Raw genomic sequence first — 21191 nt, forward strand, 5'->3', positions numbered from 1 at the left:
AATAGGAAAAAATATGTAGAACTAAAGAATTTGGAGCCCTAGGTATAAAACAATCGAATTGGTAAATTGAAGCGTTAAGGGCAAAACTTATTTGGAGAATGTTTAAAGATAGATAAGATAAGATAAATTTATTAATGTCCAAAAAGAGACCAATGAGGATCTAAGGGCTTAGAGACAGTACAAAGGGAAAATGTCAGTAGGGTGAGCACCAAATGGTGTTTGCAAAAAGAACGTGAAAGCAAAACAACAAAATAACCAAGAGAAGGGAATAACAATAGCTAAGAACTCCTCACATGCAAAAAGTAGTTTAGAATGGAAAGGTGGACATTAGGACAATCAGGTACTCTGGAAGGTTGCGTTTGAGGTCTACTAGAGAGATGTTGCCAAGTGTAATCTCTGTGGGGTCTCACAAATCTAGTGTGAATAAAGATAGTGCAGAGAAGCCACTTCAATCCTCGAGTAGGATCTATAAGATTAAAGAAAGAGGTGATAAGCTATGTAGGGGTTGATGTCAAGAAAAGTTGGAGTTGTATAGTGTACTTGCAAAGTTGCATGGTCTCCTGAAGATAGAGTGCAAGATAATGTTGGTCAATATATCTGAAGAATGAGGGAAGAGACTGACACTCTCTGAACAAATAGTAGAATCTCCCTCGAACGTCATAGTAAATGTGATGCAGGAGCATCAAGAGGTATAAGGGCAATCCTGTGTCACCCAAAAAAAAATGTACCTAGACATAGTTTTTGTTTAATGTGTATTCATTTCTGGATACCCATTTGGGTCAAATAAAGGTTCCAACTATCACAGTTCCACTATCAGTGTTCTGGGTTAGAGTATTTAAGCACCTTGGGATACATGTAAATGTCAAAAAAATAGGACTATGTAATTGAGCCATAATTATGGTGAATTAGAAGGTGTAAATTGGAGGGAGGATTAAAATGTAAACGATCCAAACGTTATGCCTCCCGAAAGTTTGGCTACCATTTCTGGATTCTTCTAATTTTGTACCAACTTCTAAAGTGACTTTTGGAGCCTTCCATTTTGGTGGTGGATGCCAACTAGCACTTTCTAGAATGTATTCCTAATCCTTAACCCTTTGAGGTCTATTTAAGAATATTTTTGGCATTGTAAAAGGCAGTTCGCAGTGGAGTTTGAGAGAAGGTACTGGGAGAATAAATTATCTCCAAATTTATGCTATTGTAAGCCCATAGGGCATGTTTTGGAGTCCGTTTTCTCTACACTAAGTGTACTAGCGTATTTTCATAGTTAATAAAATTTATCCTTTCCTGTTGTGTCCATTCTATGCTTGGGTTGTGTCCCCATCTTGTGGTATCAGAGCAAGTTTTCTTGAGTGTGTAGACAGTGTGCCGACTGTGAGGCAGTTTGCACCAGGACTTTGTGGTTGTGGGTTTGAGTTAAGAAGATGCCTCCATGAAGAGAGCATGGTGGAAGGGCCAGAGCTATTAATCCTGAGGAGGTTAGAGCCCTCCAAAGGCAGGTTCAAGCATTGTAGGAGGAGCTCCGTAAAGGAACAAATGTTGCTACAGGTGACAAAAGTGAGGATGACAATGAAGAAGAAGAAATTGGACTAGAAGGGGAAGTTGAAGGGGAAGTTCTGAATCAGGCCAAGGAGAGGCTTTTTAGCGCCATTACTAAGTTCGGGAAAAGACCTACAATTGATGTGGGTGTATTTTCAAGAAATTTGAAACCAAATGAGTTGATCGACAGGATCAATGAACTAGAAGAGTACTTTGAGTATGAGGATATCAGGGATCCAGATAGGGTTAAGTTTGCAAAGGCCATGCCAAAATCTAGTGGCAAGAGGTTCAATTGGAAAGAAATAGAAGAGGAAAGGAGAAGATCATAAGGTGGGATCGCATGGTGGACAAACTAAAGAAGCAGTTCATTCTTGTTGACTATGAGCTTGATTTGTTTAAGAAGATGCATGGGTTAAAGCAAGTAGGAAAATCAATCCAGGAATATACAAAGGAGTTTTACCGAATTCTGATTAGAGCAAGGCATGCAAAAGCAAATAAGGAGAAAGTTGCTCATTATATTAGTGGGTTATGACCTAGCATCCAGGAGGAATTAAGTCTGGTAAGAATGACCAGCGTTGAAGAGGCATACCAATTTGCCCTACGAGTTGAAGAGAAGCTAAATAAAAGGTTTGAAGGGAGACAAAGAGGGCACGGTCAAGGAGGAAGGGGCAATGGTAGGTCATCTGGAGGTTGAAATGAGACCCATAAGAAAAATGAAGATGTGGGTACTAGCAGGAACCAGAGGAACGAGGATTTCAACCGCTCCCGTGATCAAAACTTTGGAGATCAGAGAGGAAGAGGTCGACGACATGTAAAAGGTTTAGGAAGAGGAGGTTTCCTTGGTACCTATTTCCATTGCAATGAACAAGGTCATCGTGCCTTTGAATGCCCTCAACGACAAGGAAGGATAGATAGGAGAGCCAAGGGCCAAGCTAGGGTTGCTCATGTGGATGAGGATGCTTAGTTGTCACATTCAGAAGATGCAGAAAGAGGAGAGACTTTAGTAAATGAAGGGGTCCTACTAAGTGGTGAGATTGAACCAAGATAAAGGAGGAGTCTATTTTGTACCAGGTGCAAGTGCGAGAATAAATGTTGTGATGTGATCATTGATGGTGGTAGCACTGACAACTTAGTGTCAGAAGAGATGGTCTCCAAGCTGAAGCTCAAGAGGGAGAAACACCCCTAGCCCTATCGGATCGCTTGGGTGAAGGATGATCATAAGGTCTTGGTAAGTGAACAATGTTTAGTGAAGTTCAAAATTGGGAGTTACCATGATGAAATTCTCTGTGATATTACTCCAATGGATGTCTGCCATCTATTGTTGGGAAGACCATGGCAGTTTGACAGGCATGTAGTACATGATGGTCATGAAAACACATACTCTTTGACAAAGGATGGAGTTCGCCACAAACTGAAGCCCATGCTAAAAGAAGGTGAAAAGGTATGCAACAGTGCCAGGATTTTTCTTGTTGATGGAAGAAAGTTTGTAGATGGCATGAAACATCAGCGTATGTGCTATTCTTTGATTGCTAGAAAAGATAAGGAAGGTAGTAGTGAAATACCACTTGAAGTTTCAGATTCATTAAGTGAGTTTGAAGATATCATTTATGATAATGTTCTAGAAGGATTGCCACCAGTAAGGCAAATCAGTCATCAGATAGATTTAATCCCTGGAGATAGTTTACCTAACAAGGCTTCTTGTAGGATGACTCCTACTGAAACTGAGAAGCTAAACAGACAGGTTCAGGAGCAATTGAGGAAGGGTGTGATTCGAGAGAGCCTGAGTCCATGTGCAGTACCTGCAATACTGGCACCAAAGAAGGATGGAGAGTGGAGAATGTGTACGGACTCTCGAGCTATAAATGGGATAACCATCAAGTATCGATTTCCTTTGCCAAGAATGGATGATCTTATGGACTGCTTGAGTGGAGCTCAGTACTTTACAAAGATAGATCTCAAGAGTGGCTATCACTAGATACGAATACGAGAAGGAGATGAGTGGAAAACTGCCTTCAAAACCAAGGAGGGTCTTTATGAGTGGCTAGTCATGCCCTTTGGATTGAGGAACGCCCCAAGCACCTTCATGCAGCTTATGAATGAGGTACTTAAGAAGTTCTTGGAAAAATTTGTTATTGTCTATTTGGATGATATTTTAATTTTCAACAGGACTTTGGAAGAAAATTTATTGCATATTCGTAGTGTCCTTGAAAGGTTGAGGGAAGAGAAACTGTTAATTAATCTCAAGAAGTGTAGCTTTCCTAAAAAAGAGTTAGTCTACCTAGGGTTTGTTGTATCACCTGAAGGTCTCAAAATGGATCCTGACAAGGTAAAAGCCATCTTGGAATGGCCTACTCCAAGGTCTGCTACTAAGGTGATATCATTTCATGGTCTGGTTAGTTTATACAGGAAGTTCATTAAGAATTTCAGTGGCATATGTGCACCCCTAACTGACACAATAAGAGGGGATAGAAAAGAGTTCAAATGGATTGCGGCAGCTGCGAGAAGTCTTGAATTGTTGAAGAAGAGGGTGATAGAACAACCTGTGTTGGCACTTCCTAATTTTAGCAAGGTGTTCCAGGTGGATTGTGATACTAGTGGCAGCGCTATTGGGGCTGTATTAAGCTGAGAAGGTAAGCCTATTGCATATTTTAGTGAAAAATTGAATTATGTGAAAAAAAAGTATTATGTTTATGATCAAGAGTTCTATGCAATAGTTCAGGCCTTAAAGAAATGGAGGCATTATTTATTGCCAAAGGAATTTGTTTTATATACTGATCACCAAGCATTACAGTATCTAAATAGCCAAGGTAAATTGAACCAGAGGCATATGAAGTGGGTAGAGTTCTTGCACAGCTATACATTTGTGTTGAAGCATAGAAGTGGAAAATCTAATAGGGTTGTGGATGCATTATATAGGAGGCAGTTGTTACTTACAGTAATGCAGATTGAAGTAGTTGGGTTTGATGAACTCAAGAATCTGTACCCTGAGGAACCTGATTTTGCTGAGGCATGGAAAGCTTGTAAAGAACCTATTGTTGTAGACAGAACTAAGTGGTTAGACTATCTGATTCAGGATGGTATGTTGTTCAAGGGTAGTCAATTATGGATTCCAAGGAGTTCCATGGGGGAAAATCTGATTAAGGAGAAACACAGTGAAGGGATGGCAGGACATTTTGGTTGATATAAGACCATTGCCATTCTTAGAGAACATTATTTTTGGCATCAAATTTCACAGGATGTTAAGAAGTTTGTACAGAGTTTCCAAGTTTGTCAAGCGACCAAGGGATTTAGTCACAATACTAGACTTTATCAGCCATTGCTTGTTCCATCAAAGTCATGGGAGGACATAAGTATGGATTTTGTTCTTGGATTGCTGAGGACACAAAGGGGTAATGACTCAATATTTGTGGTGGTTGATAGGTTCTCCAAAATGGCACATTTCATTCCATGCCATAAAACTCATGATATTGTCCATATTGCAGACTTGTTTTTCAGAGAGGTGGTAAGACTACATGGCCTCCCAAAGAGTATAGTTTCTGACAGAGACACTAAATTTGTGGGGTATTTTTGGAGAACATTGTGGAAGAAGTTGAGAACAGACTTGAAATTCAGTTCCACACATCATCCGCAGACTGACAGTCAAACAGAATTGGTAAACAGAAGTTTGGGCAATTTGCTGAGATGTTTAGTTGGGGATAAGCCCAAGGGATGGGATTTGATTCTACCACAAGCGGAATTTGCTTACAATAACTCTATAAATAGGAGTACTGGTAAATCACCATTCCAAATTACATATGGAAGTAGCCCAAGGACTGCACCAGAATTGAGGAAGATGGAGCAAGGAGAAAGGACAAGTGTTGAAGCAGAAGAGTTTGCTGAACATATCAAGCGCTTACATGAGGAGGTCCATGCACACATTATTTGTTAGGAACCTGTGTGTTCCTTCTGTTTATTTTGTTAGAGTAGTGTTGTTGGACGCATATGCTTTGTAAGTCGTCCCGTGAGTATATTTTATTATCCCACATGCATAGGTAGTATTACTTTTCTAGATCGTACTCAGTATATAAGAATAGGTTGAGGCCCTTGATGGGCACGGACGAATTTATTGTATTGAGCTTGCTCAAAGGAGGTTACCCCCTCGAAGTGGCCTGCGATCAGTAGATTCATTCTGAGTTCTGCTATCACTTTGTATTTTGTTATTTCGAGCATTCTCACGATATTGCTATAAGGAGGTTCATCACATCTGGTATCAGAGCACTCTCTTGGGCTCGCTAGGTGGAAATTACATCAAATTTTTTTTCTGTCGTGGCCTTCAGGTTCCTCTCACTTCTAATATCTCTTGTTATTGCAATAACTCTTTTCAGTTGTTCTGTCTGTGAGTGAATTTTTCTAAGTCGACTGTTCAAAAAAAAAAAAAAAGTAAAAATTTTTCTGTTTTTTAGTCGTAGCTTCCTTGTTTGCTTTCTGTTTCTGCTCATACTTCCGCAGAACGTCTGCAATATCATTTTGCATACTTCCTTCCTTGGCGACCCAACCCCAAATTTTACATATCAAAGCCCTAAATCCCTCATTTATCTAATTTTAGGGTTTGCCCTATCGTTTTCACCTCTCATCCAATCGCCACCAAACTGAGCCACAAGATTCAATTCCTCATTTTGCTCCCTTATCCCTCTTGGACTGTTCGCCTCATTTCGCCTCCCTACCCTTGAAACCCTCATTTTTCTGTTTCCCTTGTCCCTAGATAGTCTCCCACCACCCGTCGAACACCCATTTCCTATCTGAGTTTTACCCAAATCCAAGTTTGCCGTAACTAAAAAAGTTTTTGTTTCTCATCTTCTACCCATTCCAAAAAAAAAAAAAACCTTGCTTTATGGTTGTTACGCGTACAGGAGCAAAAATCATGGAAGAAGAAATGGCATCCCTCAAAACCAAACTTCAAGATCTGGATGACAAAATTCTGGGTCTTAACTTTCAGCAGTCAGCCATGAGCCGAAACCATTCAGGAGATACTGGGTCCTCTTCTGGCAATTTTCGTGGACCAAAGCTTGATTTTCCACGCTTCGATGGTTCTGATCCGACTGGATGGATCTATAGGGCAGAGCAGTATTTCAGCTTGCATAATACTTTGGATAACCACAAAGTCCCCCTTGCATCTTTTCATTTGGAACATGAAGCTCTTCAATGGTTCCGTTGGTACATCAAGGCTAATGTAGGCCCAACGTGGAGAGAATTGTGCACCCTCATTTTGGAGTGCTTTGGCCCTAGTTCCTTTGATGATTTCACAGGAGCACTCACTAAACTGCGTCAAACAGGCACTGTAAGAGAATACCAGACAGAGTTTGAAAAATTAGCTAATTACACAGAGGGCTTGTCTGATGAATTCTTCCGTAGTTGTTTTGTCAGTGGTCTGAAGGATGCACTTCGCTCAGAAGTCAAAATGTTTCGACCTACTACAATGATGGAAGCCCTTGGGTTGGCTAAGTTAGCGGAAGACAAGATTAGTGCTCTACAACGCTCCAGATCTAATTTTGTTCCATTCAGAAATACAGGTTCTCACAACCCTCCAGTCATACCAGCGCCCAGAACTACTTCGATCAAGCACTTGTCTGAAACAGAGATGCGAGTCAGGCGAGACAAAGGGCTTTGTTATAATTGTGATGAGAAATGGTCTCGGGGCCATAGATGTGTTCAGCAAAAGCTCTATCTCTTGGATGTGGATTCTCCACCGGAACTGGAAGAATATGTAGATGCTCAGGAAACAGTGGATGATGAGGTTGAGCCTCACCAGCCTGAACCTCCTTCACCAGAAGCTCCACCAGAGATATCTGTCCATGCTTTGGCAGGAGTCACTACTCCACAAACCATGCGGGTCCAGGGTTTCTTCAAGAAGATCCCTCTTACTATACTCATTGATTCTGGTAGCACTCATAACTTCATTGATCCACGAATAGCCAAACAGGCTGATTGCTTTATCCATCCCTGCTCTAGCTTTGAAGTCATGATTGCCAATGGGGGCACTTTACCTTGTAAAGGGAAATGTCGCAATGTGCGTCTCTCTATTGGAGATTATAACATGCGCTCTGACATGTTTGCCTTACCCTTAGGTGGCTGTGATGTGGTTTTGGGTGCCCAATGGTTACGCACTCTTGGCCCCATTCTCTGGGATTTTGCTGAACTTTGGATGCAGTTTTCAGCCGAGGGGCACCAACACACTTTGAAAGGTTTACAACCAGGGTCTCTCAGCATCATCAGTTCACACCGTATGGAAAAACTTCTTAAGAAGAATTCACATGGTGTCATCGCTCAGCTCCATTCCATTCAGATGCAGCCATCAGCAGTCTCTAGCACTCCTGCCGATCTCCAACACATTTTGGACAAGTATTCTGGTGTATTTGCTGAACCTGTGGGATTACCTCCTTCTCGTCCAGAGGACCACCGTATTCAGCTCCTTCCTGGCAGTGTTCCGCCCAACATCAGGCCCTACCGCTACCCATTTCATCAGAAGACCGAAATCGAGATACTTGTCCGTGACTTACTGAAGCAAGGTATTATTCGCCCTAGTACCAGTTCCTTTTCTTCTCCAGTTCTGCTTGTTCGCAAAAAAGATGGGTCATGGCGACTCTGCATTGATTTCCGAGCACTTAATCATCTCACTATAAAGGACAAGTTTCCCATTCCAGTTGTTGATGAACTTCTTGATGAACTTCATGGGGCTCATTTTTTCTCCAAGTTAGATCTTCGTTCTGGGTATCATCAAATTCGGGTTAATGAGGAGGATATACCTAAAACTGCCTTTCGCACACATGATGGTCACTATGAATTTTTAGTCATGCCCTTTGGCCTCACGAATGCTCCTTCAACATTTCAGGCAGTGATGAATAACATATTTCGACCATACCTCCGGAAATTCATTCTGGTCTTCTTTGATGATATCCTCATATATAGCAAAACTTGGGCTGAGCATCTCCATCATCTGGAGCTTGTCTTGCAACTTCTCTCTGATCATCAACTCTGTGCAAAACTATCTAAATGTGTGTTTGGCCAGGAGGAAGTGGAGTATCTCGGGCATATTGTTGCACACCATGGAGTGCGGGTGGATCCTACAAAAATAGATGCCATGAAAACTTGGTCGCATCCTAAAACTCTCAAGAGCCTTCGGGGTTTTTTGGGGTTGACTGGCTACTACCGCAAGTTTGTCAAAGATTACGGGAAAATTGCAGCACCATTGACAGCTCTGTTAAAAAAGGATGCCTTCTCCTGGACCCCTGTTGCTGAGACTGCATTTGACCAACTGAAACAGGCTATGTGCAGTACACCTGTTCTCGCAATGCCAGATTTTTCCAAACCCTTCACTATTGAGAGTGATGCTTGCGGCAATGGATTGGGTGCTGTTCTCCTGCAAGATGACCATCCTATTGCGTTCACTAGCAAAGCCCTCTCTGGTAAGAATCTAGCCCTCTCTACTTATGAAAAAGAAATGATGGCTATTTTGCATGCTGTACAGAAGTGGCGGCCATACCTCTTAGGGAGTCATTTTTGCATCAGAACCGATCACCAAAGTTTGAAATACTTCCTGGAACAACGGGTATCCTCTCCTACACAACAGAAATGGGTCAGCAAACTCATGGGGTATGATTATGAGATCACCTACAAGAAGGGTAAGGAGAATATTGTGGCAGATGCTCTTTCTCGCACATTTGATAATCAAGCTTCCCTTTCCGCTATTTCTATGCCCATTCCCAATTGGTTAGCGTCTGTTCAGCAGGGCTATGACAGTGACTCTTCTTTATCTCAAATCATTCACCAGCTAGCCAATAATCCTTCTGCTATACCACATTACTCTTGGGATGGTGCTTCTCTTCGATACAAGGGTCGGCTAGTGCTTCCTCAGAACCCAGCTCTACATCAGGCTATTTTTTATGAACTCCATGCTTCTCCTTCAGCAGGGCACTCAGGCTTCCTCAAAACTTATGAGCGAGCAAGGAGAAACTTCTTTTGGAAAGGGATGAAACAGACGATTCAACAGATGGTGGCTGAATGTGATACTTGCCAACGCCAAAAGGGTGAAACGACCCTCCTTCCTGGCTTGCTCGAACCATTGCCCATCCCTACACGGATTTGGACTGATATTTCTATGGATTTCATTGAAGGGCTTCCTAAATCCGGTGGCAAGACAGTGATCTTGGTTGTGGTTGATCGTCTCTCGAAATATAGTCATTTTTGTGCCCTCAGCCACCCCTATACTGCCTCCTCTGTTGCACAAATCTTCATGGACCAGATATTTCGTCTTCATGGACTCCCTTCTTCCATTGTCTCTGATCGTGATGCAACTTTTACCAGTCATTTTTGGACTGAACTGTTTCAGAAAACTGGCACCAAACTGAAGATGAGTTCGGGCTATCACCCACAAACTGATGGTCAAACTGAAATTGTCAATAAATGCTTGGAAACTTATCTTCGTTGCTTCACTTCCAAACAGCAACATCAGTGGGCCAAGTGGCTCCCTTTAGCTGAATGGTGGTACAATACCTCTTACCACACTGCCTCTAAAATGACTCCATATGAAGCAGTCTATGGTCAGGCACCTCCAGTGCTCCTTCCCTACACTCCCAACAGCTCACCAGTCCAGACAGTTGACATAGTTCTCCGCAGCAGGGATCAGATTCTTCGTACCTTACAGGATAATCTTCACATGGCCCGTAATCAGATGAAACAGCAAGCATATCAACACCGTTCTGAGCGCTCATTTCAAGTTGGGGATATGGTTTTTCTTCGTCTACAGCCATACAAACAATCCTCCCTAAAGCTGAAAGGGCATCATAAGCTGGCCCCAAAATTTTATGGGCCTTATAAGGTTCTGCAGAAGATTGGTTCAGTTGCTTATAAACTGGAACTTCCTCCTTCTTCCCGCATTCATCCAGTCTTTCATGTTTCTTGTCTAAAGAAAGTTCTGGGTACCACTGTCAGAGCACAAACTACTCTCCCTGAAATGGATACGGAAGGATCCATTATCCTGGAGCCGGTGGCAATCATTGACCAGCGCACTCGCCAGCTTCGCTCTCGCTCCATCTCTGAGGTCTTGATTCAGTGGCATGGCATGCAACCAGAGGATGCTACCTGGGAACCCCTTCTTCAGATTCAACAACAATTTCCACACCTTAAGCTTTGAGGACAAAGCTTTTTTCTAAGGGAGAGGGGATGTTAGGAACCTGTGTGTTCCTTCTGTTTATTTTGTTAGAGTAGTGTTGTTGGACGCATATGCTTTGTAAGTCGTCCCGTGAGTATATTTTATTATCCCACATGCATAGGTAGTATTACTTTTCTAGATCGTACTCAGTATATAAGAATAGGTTGAGGCCCTTGATGGGCACGGACGAATTTATTGTATTGAGCTTGCTCAAAGGAGGTTACCCCCTCGAAGTGGCCTGCGATCAGTAGATTCATTCTGAGTTCTGCTATCACTTTGTATTCTGTTATTTCGAGCATTCTCACGATATTGCTATAAGGAGGTTCATCACATTATCAAGATGAATCAACAGTATAAAGCTAGGGCTGATCAAAGGAGAAGACATAAGGAGTTCCAAGTAGGGGATCTAGTCATGGTACACTTAAGAAAGGAAAGATTTCCAGTAGGTACTTAAAACAAGCTAAAGATGAAAAAATTTGGCCCCTGCAAAATTCTAAAGAAACATGACTCAGGAAATGCATATGAGGTGGAGTTGCCAGATGGAATTCACATTTCTCCTATCTTCAACATTGCAGACTTAACAGAGTATCATGATGATGGTGTAGATGAGAAGTTGATGTTAAAGCCATGTCCAATTCCTACTTCTAAGAAGGAGGAGATAGAAGATATTATGAATAGTCGTGTGGGCAGGAGTACCAGAAATAGGCAGTATGTAGAGTATTTGGTTAAGTGGAAAAGACGACCGATAGAGGACTCAACTTGGATATCAGTAGCTAAGGTTTTCAATTTGGGATTTTTTCTACCATCCATAAAGTGACAAGGTCACTTTTCAATCTACCCTGGGTGTCTGATGCAGGAGCATCCAGAGGTATAAGGGCAATCTTGTGTCACCCAAAAAAAAATGTACCTAGACATAGTTTATGTTTCATGTGTTTTCATTTCTGGTTACCCATTTGGGTCGAATAAAGGTTCCAACTCTCACAGTTCCACTATCAGTGTTTTGGGTTAGAGTATTTAAGCACCTTGGGATACGTGTAAATGCCAAAAAAATAGCACTATGTAATTGAGCCATGATTATGGTGAATTAGAAGGTGTAAATTGGAGGGAGGATTAAAATTGTAATTTAGAACATTCTAGAAAAAGAATCAAGTCAAAAGGCTACACGGTTTGAAAGTTTTCACAGTTTTTCAGTTTTTGGAGACCTCCTAAGAATGCTTCAAAGTCAAGTTTGAGACATTAAATGATCTTGTATAGGGCCAAAAAATGGGGGACGAGCAAATCTGGTTCATAGGGCTATAGAGCACTTCGAGAGCTTTCCAAAAATGTAAACGGTTCGTCAATCGGAGCTACAGTTCAAAAGTTATGCCTCTCGAAAGTTCGGCTACCATTTTTGGATTCTTCTAATTTTGTATCGACTTCTAAAGTGACTTCTGGAGCCTTCCATTTTGGTGGTGGATGCCAACTAGCACTTTCTAAAATGTATTCCTAATTCTTAACCCTTTGGGGTCTATTCAAGGACATTTCTGGCATTGTAAAAGGCAATTCGGAGTGGAGTTTGAGAGAAGGTACTGGGACAAGAAATTATCTCTAGATTTATGCTATTGTAAGCCCATAGGACATGTTTTGGAGTCTGTTTTCTCTGCACTAAGTGTTCTAGCATATTTTCATAGTTGATAAAAATTTCCCTTTCTTGTTGTGTCCATTATGTGCTTGGGTTGTGTCCCCGTCAAAATGGGACAACGAAAAATAAAGTGAGACTCGGTCTTGACCTCCCCAAGGTGACAAAGTTGACAGATCTCGTCCTCCCTACCAATCTGGGGATCAATCTAAATACATAGCCACTGAGAACCCACTCTAAAAGATCCCAAGGAGATGTGAAGAGCGTGAGTCCAACGACAGGTGAGGTAAGAGGAATGTAAGATGATCCCATCTTGGATCTCAAGAAGTGCTTAGCACAGAAAGCCATGCGCAGACGTAGCCCACCTAAGGGATTCCTCCAGGTCGTGATAACATATTGTTTGTAGATGTCAAGTCTAACGTGCTCCTTCAACTCCTGCTAAGGTGGAAGAAGATGAGTTGGAGCATCTAGAGAAAACTAGAAGGGGGGAAGACGATCCAAACTAATACCAATCAAGCCCATGAGAGCAGAGACCTGGGTGTACCAACAATGAGACCTGTGACCAAAGTCTAAACTCGCAACCTCCATAAAGGAATAATATGCCAAGTAGGAATACTTGTGACAATCATTAGAGGAATCAGCGAAGCTTCAGAGCCGATGAAGAAGCCAAACTAAATCAAAGATGGTCCCCAATTTGAAAGGGTGAGCACCAAACTCAGCTAGAATGATGTTGTGTGGTGTGAAACAGTGACATCTGATAATGTGCCGAAGGAAAAGAGTTTGGACTCTCTCAACAAAGGCCCAGTCAAACTCCAAGAGGGAGGGGCCCCAAACAGTAGAACCATAGAGGATAGTAGGCTTAACAAAGGAGTCAAGAAGAGACATCTTAGTCATGGTGTCTTGGAAGTGGTGTCGAAAGCACTGTCGCTCAAGAATAGCAAGGGAGTCGAGCCCCTTGTTGACTCTAGGTTTCATGGCTAGTCTCAAGTTGAATCGAGGTCTAGAAAACTTAACCCCCAAGTAATTATATGAAGATGCAACCTCGATCTCAGTACCCTAGAAGTAAAAATGGAGATGGGATGTCCTCAAACAATTGGAGACCATAATTCGAATCTTGCTCAGATTTACAACTAGCTCACGTGAGTCACAGAAAGAGGCCAAGCCATCAAGGAGCCGTTGAAGACCATTGGGAGATGATGCTAGGAGAATCACATCATCAGCAAATAGGACAATAGAGATCGATACCTGATGTAAATAACAACCATCGCCATGGAGCGAGCAATCACGGAGAAAAGCCTCAAGCTCGTCGATGTAGATTCCAAAGAGAGTAACCGAGAGAGGACAACCCTATTTCACCTCAATAGTGCTCTGGATAGGATCAGAGAAGCCCTATGGAGTCCTGAATCTGCACACAACATGCTCGTATAACCTTATAATAGTTGTAAGAAGAATATCTAAGATCCCAATGTCCCTAAGAACATAATAGTAAATGGGCCAAAATTTGATATGATAAATATTTAAACAATAATATTCATGTCTTTGTTTATAACTATAAATCCTCCAAAAGGTTCAAAAATTTGGAACTTTATGTTGAATTGTCATTCATTAATAGCTAATAACTTAACTTGGGATATCAGTTTAGGACAGGATGCTTTATTTTGGGAAGATTCATGGGATGTGCTCCCTTCTCCAAATAGTGTAAATCACCCTCTAAACATCAAAAACACTCTTTCAACTCTGTGAGGTAAGAATATGTGTGATTATAAAACTAAAATTAACAATAATCAGTATGGAGGATGGCAATGGAAAACCCTAGATGAAATTTCACTTTCATCACAAGAGAAATATATTTTTAATCAATTTTTTAAAAGTAGACAGGCAAAAATCATAAAGATAGGAAAGATAAACTAATTGGGGGAGCCTCGAAAGATGAAAAATTATAAAGCCAAACGAGGATATGAAAAGATAATAAATTCTCAACAATGGGATAAGATTGACATCCCTCTAAATCTATGTTGGAATCTAGTATGTCTTTCGGAAGCAGGTATCTTTTGAAAGGGTTGCTCTTCAATAGAGAATTCTAATAGCAGATAGGTTTACCAAGATGGGTTTTGAAGGACCATCTAAATGCCCTATTTGCAAAAAAGAATTTGAAACATCTAAACACTTGCTTTATGATTGTCCCTTTGCTAAGAATTATTGGTATTGGTTATGTAAGAAAGTAAATTGGCAAACTTCATTCCTTAATAACCTATTAAAAAAAATTAAAAGTTGGTCTAAACATAGTTGTTCTAAGGTTTATAGTAACTTATGGAAAATATCCCCTTCCATATTCCTTTGGGAATTATAGAAGAAAGGAATAGAAGATTTTTTTGTAATGAAAAGATGGATCCAATATCCTTTTTTAATAAATTGGAGGCTTGTATTATTGAGGTAGCTAACAATAATCTCATAAACTCATATAAAGAGAAAGGTTTCTTTTCAGACTAGGATGAAGATATGCACAAAAACTAGTTTAAACTAATTATTCTACCAATGATATACACAAAATCCAACACGGTCACTAGGAAAGAATGTAAATAGGAACCTCTCCTGTAGAATAGTCAAAATTAAATTTTGATGGGGCCTCTAGAGGTAATCCAAGACAAGGGAGCTTAGGATGTATTATTTATTCAGATAACAGATCATGCCTAACTAAATGTGTCAAACCTTTAAGATTAATGTCTAATAACTTAGTTGGATTAGAGGCCCTAATAGAAGGCTTAACTCTAAGTAGAGAGATGTGTATTAACAAATTAGGTATCGAAGGATATTCACAAATTATCCTAAATGTATTAAGATAAAGAGAGGCCCCAAACTAGTTCCTTAATTCTAAACTTGAATATTCCTAAACCATCGTTGATGAATTCGAAGAAACAATCATAAAACATAAAAATGTAGAAGTAAATAATCTCACTAACAAAGAAGCAAATGGAGAAACAATTTTAATAAGACAAGCTAATATGAAAAGTATAAGTTAGAAACGTGTTCTTGGAACGAAATTGGTTTAGAAATTTTATTGTCAAAATAAACATATTAAATTTAGCTGATACCTTGGAAGTTTAATGTTAATAAGTGACGTTTTTGGATATTTAAGACTTTTCCTTATATACTATTTGATTTTAAAATTAAAGTTAATAGGAGATAAGTTTCCTTTTTTATTATGAAGCATACTTCTTTTTGTTCTAATAACTTGATCATGGCCAAGTTTAATTTTTAGGTTATATTCATAAGGAATTATCAAGAACAAAGTTATAAATTTGAAAATCAAAAATAGGCGCTAAAATTCGTCAAATTACTCTGAGATATTTATGTGAGGGCTACACCAAGGTAACCTATCCATCTTTGATCTTTGGTGCCCAATTGAGCCTCGTGACTTTTCACCTATCAAAAAAACAAAGAGAAATGAAAATGAGAAAATAATAAAAGTTCAAATGAGGTGCTTTCTTCATATTAGGTTATGGAAACCCTAATTGGGGCAAATGGAAAAGTGAGGCAGAAAATAGACATTTAAATTTGCAAATTAAAGTGGATTTTAACAGGTGCTTTATTAATTTTATTTTTAAATCATTTTCAAAAAGCAAATGGATATGTGGTATTGATTTTAAATGTTGTATTTTTGGGGGGTTTATTAGAATGTAATTAGAGGGGAGTTTTAATTTAATTACATTGGTAAGCATTACATGTGAATGGATTATTTTGATGATATATAATAAGCCTTAGTTTTTTTTTTTTTTTTTTTATTAGAGTTAAAATTAAAATTATCAATATTATTATTTTAATTTAATTTTTGTTTGTTGAGGGTTATAAAAAATTATTAGTTTAACAATTTAATTTATTACTAGAATATTATACTGAACTTTTAATATGATAGATTTATATGTATTATTTCTTTAAATATGTCTTCACGACTTAGTATAACACATTTAAATGATATGTGTAGACAAAAGATATAGAAGGTGATGATGTTGATCCTACTTTATATAGGTAGTTGGTTGGTAGTTTAGTGTACTTGACCCATAGTTGACTAGTGTAAAGCAGTAGTGATAAACTTGGTTGGTAGTTTTGAGATCTTCAACTAGTTGGGTATTTAGATTCATATATGATAGGTTGTGCATAAGATCAAAAATCAACCACATCTTATCTTCTTAGTCTTGATTTTGGTCTCATTTCATAGTGTAGTAAAACTCAATCTACTATTTCTTTATCTACACAAGGGTTGAGTATACTACTGGAAATAAAGCAACTAAAGAAATAACTTGGGTACGAACTATTATATCAGTACTCAAGCTACATCAAGAGGGATCTTTTACTTCATTGTGATAATATGTTAGCCAAAACTCCAATATTTCATGCTCGACAAAACACATTGAGGTCAATCACCACTATGTCAAACATCTTATCTAACAACAAATGATTCATCTTTGATATTGCACGAGAAGTCACATAACTATGTCATGGTTTTCATTCATGGAGATTGTAGTGAATTTGCATTCCTATCATTGGTTAAATGAATAAGTAATTGTATATGGATACCTAACAAATCTTTAGACATGGACCCATCTTTTCTAGATTATAGAGGGATATTTTAAATGATTAGCATAATTAATTTATGGAAGAGTGTCAAAATAATCAATTATGCAATAGTTTTTACTTAAGAAAACATGTTTTGAAGAGCCCTTGAAATTGTGTACAAGGAACATAGAAGATTAAACCATTAAGCCCATTGAGCAAGACAAAAAAGGAATTGGGCTATGCAATCGACAAATGTCAACCATGAAAGGACAAGCAAACAAACCAAAATAGAACACTAAAAGACAACACAACGAGACCCAAAAAGCACAAAGGGAAAGTTATCCCATATTCTTGAGGAGCTTCGCAGCTTACAACTCTAACTGGTCCATCTTTACCACGGCATCTTTGATTTTCTTAACATCATTAGAGGCAGCCATAACCAGCTTTCTAGTGTTTGCCTTGGTCCTTTTACTAGGCCCATCCTTGATGTCTGAAGGACCCCCTTGATCATAAAGAAATTTAGTGATGGCCTTCTCCCTAGATGAATTCTCCAATTTGTTGATAGTAATTTTTATGTGCTCATTGGATGCCTTAAGGATTTTGTAATTTTGATCAGCTATACCTCTCAAAGTGTCTTCAATGCTAGTTCCCTTTTTATGCAGCTCCAACACCTTAGCTTCCATCCTATACTAAACCTCTGTGTCAATTAAGGATTCCATATTCGAGCTCTCCTTATAAGAAGCATAAAAAACCCTTTGATTATTCATTTTACCTTCCAAAGCAACCATCTTGTCATTTACGTCATTGATCTCATGATACAACCATTTGATGAACCTGAAGTTGTTCAACATGTTATTTCTAGCATTGTTAAGCACATCCATCTTCTCCTCTTTGTTGGAGTCATTGAGGATCAACTTAGAGGGACCAATTAGTTCCTTGAGATCAATTTTACCAGGCTCCACCTCACCAACCATAAGATCATTTATTTTCTCTAGAAATGTCCAACCTCACATTATTCATGTCTGAATTCTTCCAAACAGTCTTCTTAATCCTCAACGGGTTGCCAATCACAACAGGAGCCCAAGTATGTACAAGAGGGGAAACATTAATGCCTTTGTTGCCCTCATCATTGTGGTAGTCATCCTTATACTAATCCTGGATAAGTCTCAAAGGATAATCCAAAACCTTCTTGTCACTTCCACCTCCTCGCTCTTTTTTTCTCTCTTCCCCAAACATGGAAGATTCTTGTTGGTGCCCACCTCATCATTCCTTTTTTCCATCTCCTCACCATCCTCGTCATAGTCATCAGAAGAGATAACGACTTTAGCTTGTTTCTCGGTCATAGGGGTCTTAATATTCTTCCTACTAGGGCTCACTCTCCTTCAGTTCTTCTTGGTCTTCTTTCATTGTTTCTTCGTGCTAGTGCTCATCTCCTCCTCATCAATCTGTGTATCTCCACCCACCCCCCCCTGCCTTTCATAATAATCTTCATCCGAGGATATCACCATCTTGGCTTGTCTCTTAGGTTGGGAAACTTTCATGTCATTCTTGGTAAAAGTCACAAGGGCTTTAGAGGAGGACCCATTTCCCTTACCGTTGTAATTGGTAGCTTCAATGTCCTTCGAGCGCATACCCTCACTATCTTTTGTATCAAAAAAGCCTTGAGATTCCTCAGAGTCCTCAACATCATCCACCCCACCTTCTCCTCAATAAACTTCCACACATAATGGGCCCTAATATGCTCGTAAATGAGTAACATAAGATTTCATGGAGGGGTGGACTGGAGAGAACTCTTTTCCCTAATAACATTTATTATAGAATTCAAAGACTAATACAGGTAGAAAGGGATAGAAATCTTTATTATATACCTAAAATGATTCAAAATGGAAAATTGTTTGGAACACACCCTAGTGAAGCTACCATCCAAAGTTGCATAGTAGACAATAGCCCTCAGAACAAAACACCAAAGTTTCTTAATGCATTTAAGTTGAAAATACATTTTACCTGCATTTTTTATCAAGGCCTCATTGTCACCTAGCTCCTTAGAGAAATCATCAATAGCAAGATCTGAAAATTTGCAGTCTCTGTAAAACTCGATGCCCACAATTGGAATGCCTCGGTAACAATGACACTCTGACCACCCACATTTAGTGTGCCTTCATTCCAATTCCTCAAAAACTGATGTGTAACATTTAAGATTACCAACATGTAATCTCTACATGAACAGAGTAAGACCACACTTCTAAAGAATTCTCCAAACCTTAGTTCTTCTCCATTTGTCGCAATTTGATGGCTTCTGTCTCCTACGTTGCCCAACCATATTCTTACTTTGCAACTTACAAGGTCTCTGTCATAAAAGTGGAATTTTTTTGCACCATAGTCCAGAATTTGATAAGCTTAAATAAATGCCAGGACGCCAAAGAACACCCAGAATACATGCGAATAAAAAGCAGAAATAATTATTTTTCCCTTCCTTACACCCCAACTGGCACCTTGTAATCATAAACCAATCCCCTCTAAGTACTTTCGTTCTCATTATTTATGAACCTTCTTTCCCATTAATTAAGTCATAATCAATACTTGACATGACATCCAGAGATAAATTCATGTCACCATGTCATATCATCTTATGATTACCCTTCACCGCCACATTGGCAATCACATCAGCAGCCATATTTGACTCCCTTTCAATTATGCAATAGTTGTTGAGGGATTTACTTTAAGTTCGCCAATGTTGTATTGAATGGAGCTTCAAAATCCATGTTTCCAGCCATTAATCTTTGGCTAGAGGAGGTTGTAATTAACAAGCATCTTAATATACTTTTCCTTCTAAATAAATCATGAACCTTTATTCATCAGTGTATCAGTTTCTATTTTCCTTCTTCATTTTAGTGTAGTTTTATCTCACAATTCGTCACCTTATTTCATGTTTATAAAATGATGTTTGAATAAAGCATCATAATCTGTCAACAATATTTGTCCTTGCAATTTCTCTTGATATCTTTGAATATATCACTAAGAAAGTGTAAAACTTCAAAGTAGCAACAGAAAAATAAAAGAATTTATAAACAAAGAAGAGCAATGATGATTAGATTCTAAAAATATAGGAAATTATGCTATTCAAATCAGTATGCTGCACCGAACTGAAGAACTGAGATATTTGAAAAAGTTAAAAAACTGTTTATGATAATTGAAGGATGGATGCCACAATTCAATGTAGGCATTCTGACATAGGCACCCTAGGAACAAATGTTTCATATTACATACATGCAAAAATCTGCTTTATTTCCTTCACTCAAATGGGTCAGAAACTCACACCTATTATGTAAGGACCTTGCTTTATTCTTAGTAATCGCAAAGCAATGCGATCTGAGCCAGCATTAAACAACTTATAGGTTGCAAGACAGAAATGGGCGCTCAACTTGTGGAGGGCACAGTTTAAAGATAGTAATTCAAAGAGGAGATCATGTAATCATATGACTAGCCAACATAAGATAGCCAAGCAATAACAAATGATTGCAAGGAAATTATGACCCACTTCATAGACTTAATAATAAGAATCATATTCACGAAGTGAGAAAGTTTATCGTGGATAAAACAATTGTGAAAAATGGTTTTGTAGTGCCAGTCAATTTGGCAGATACATAAAATTTACATATAGTACCCTGCATATAACCTAAAGAAAAAAAAAGAGCTTGACAAGACTCCCGGTGCATGAAACATGCCACAATGATTTTACATGAACATACAGCAGGCAACTGAAACAGGTAGAGACATGCACAGTTCGACCAACAGTCTACTGGTTTGGACTTTCTCATTCACTTAGCAAGATCTACAAAAACTTATTACTGGAAACATAAACTGATAATTATACATTGTCTCAAAGACAAGCCAAATATGCTTCATCGATCATTAGATCTAAGGCTATTACCAAGTAGTATCACCAATATCTTGGTGATCGGTGTTCAAAATTAAAACTAATGTTCTGTAAAACATATAATTGAGTTAAATAATAAAATTTCCTGAATGGTTCGACATGTTTGAAGGCCATGGACAGAATCATACAAACACGTACATGAAAATCATTTGTTGGCCAGTGAAGCTACAAGTCCCAATGCTGAAAATTCATCTCACTAAGTAACTTCACATAAGTCCTAGTTGTTTATGCAAACTCTATGGTATGCCTACAAGCAAGTGAACAATGTGACAATCAACAGTTCAGTATTATGTAGGTGAAACAATTATGCCAATTCAAGATTTTATTTTCTGACAAAATTATATAATATTGAAAATTCA

This window comes from Cupressus sempervirens, chromosome 2 (genome assembly GCF_028749045.1).
Source record: "Cupressus sempervirens isolate cs-2001-9-10 chromosome 2, ASM2874904v1, whole genome shotgun sequence".
NCBI lineage: Eukaryota > Viridiplantae > Streptophyta > Pinopsida > Cupressales > Cupressaceae > Cupressus > Cupressus sempervirens.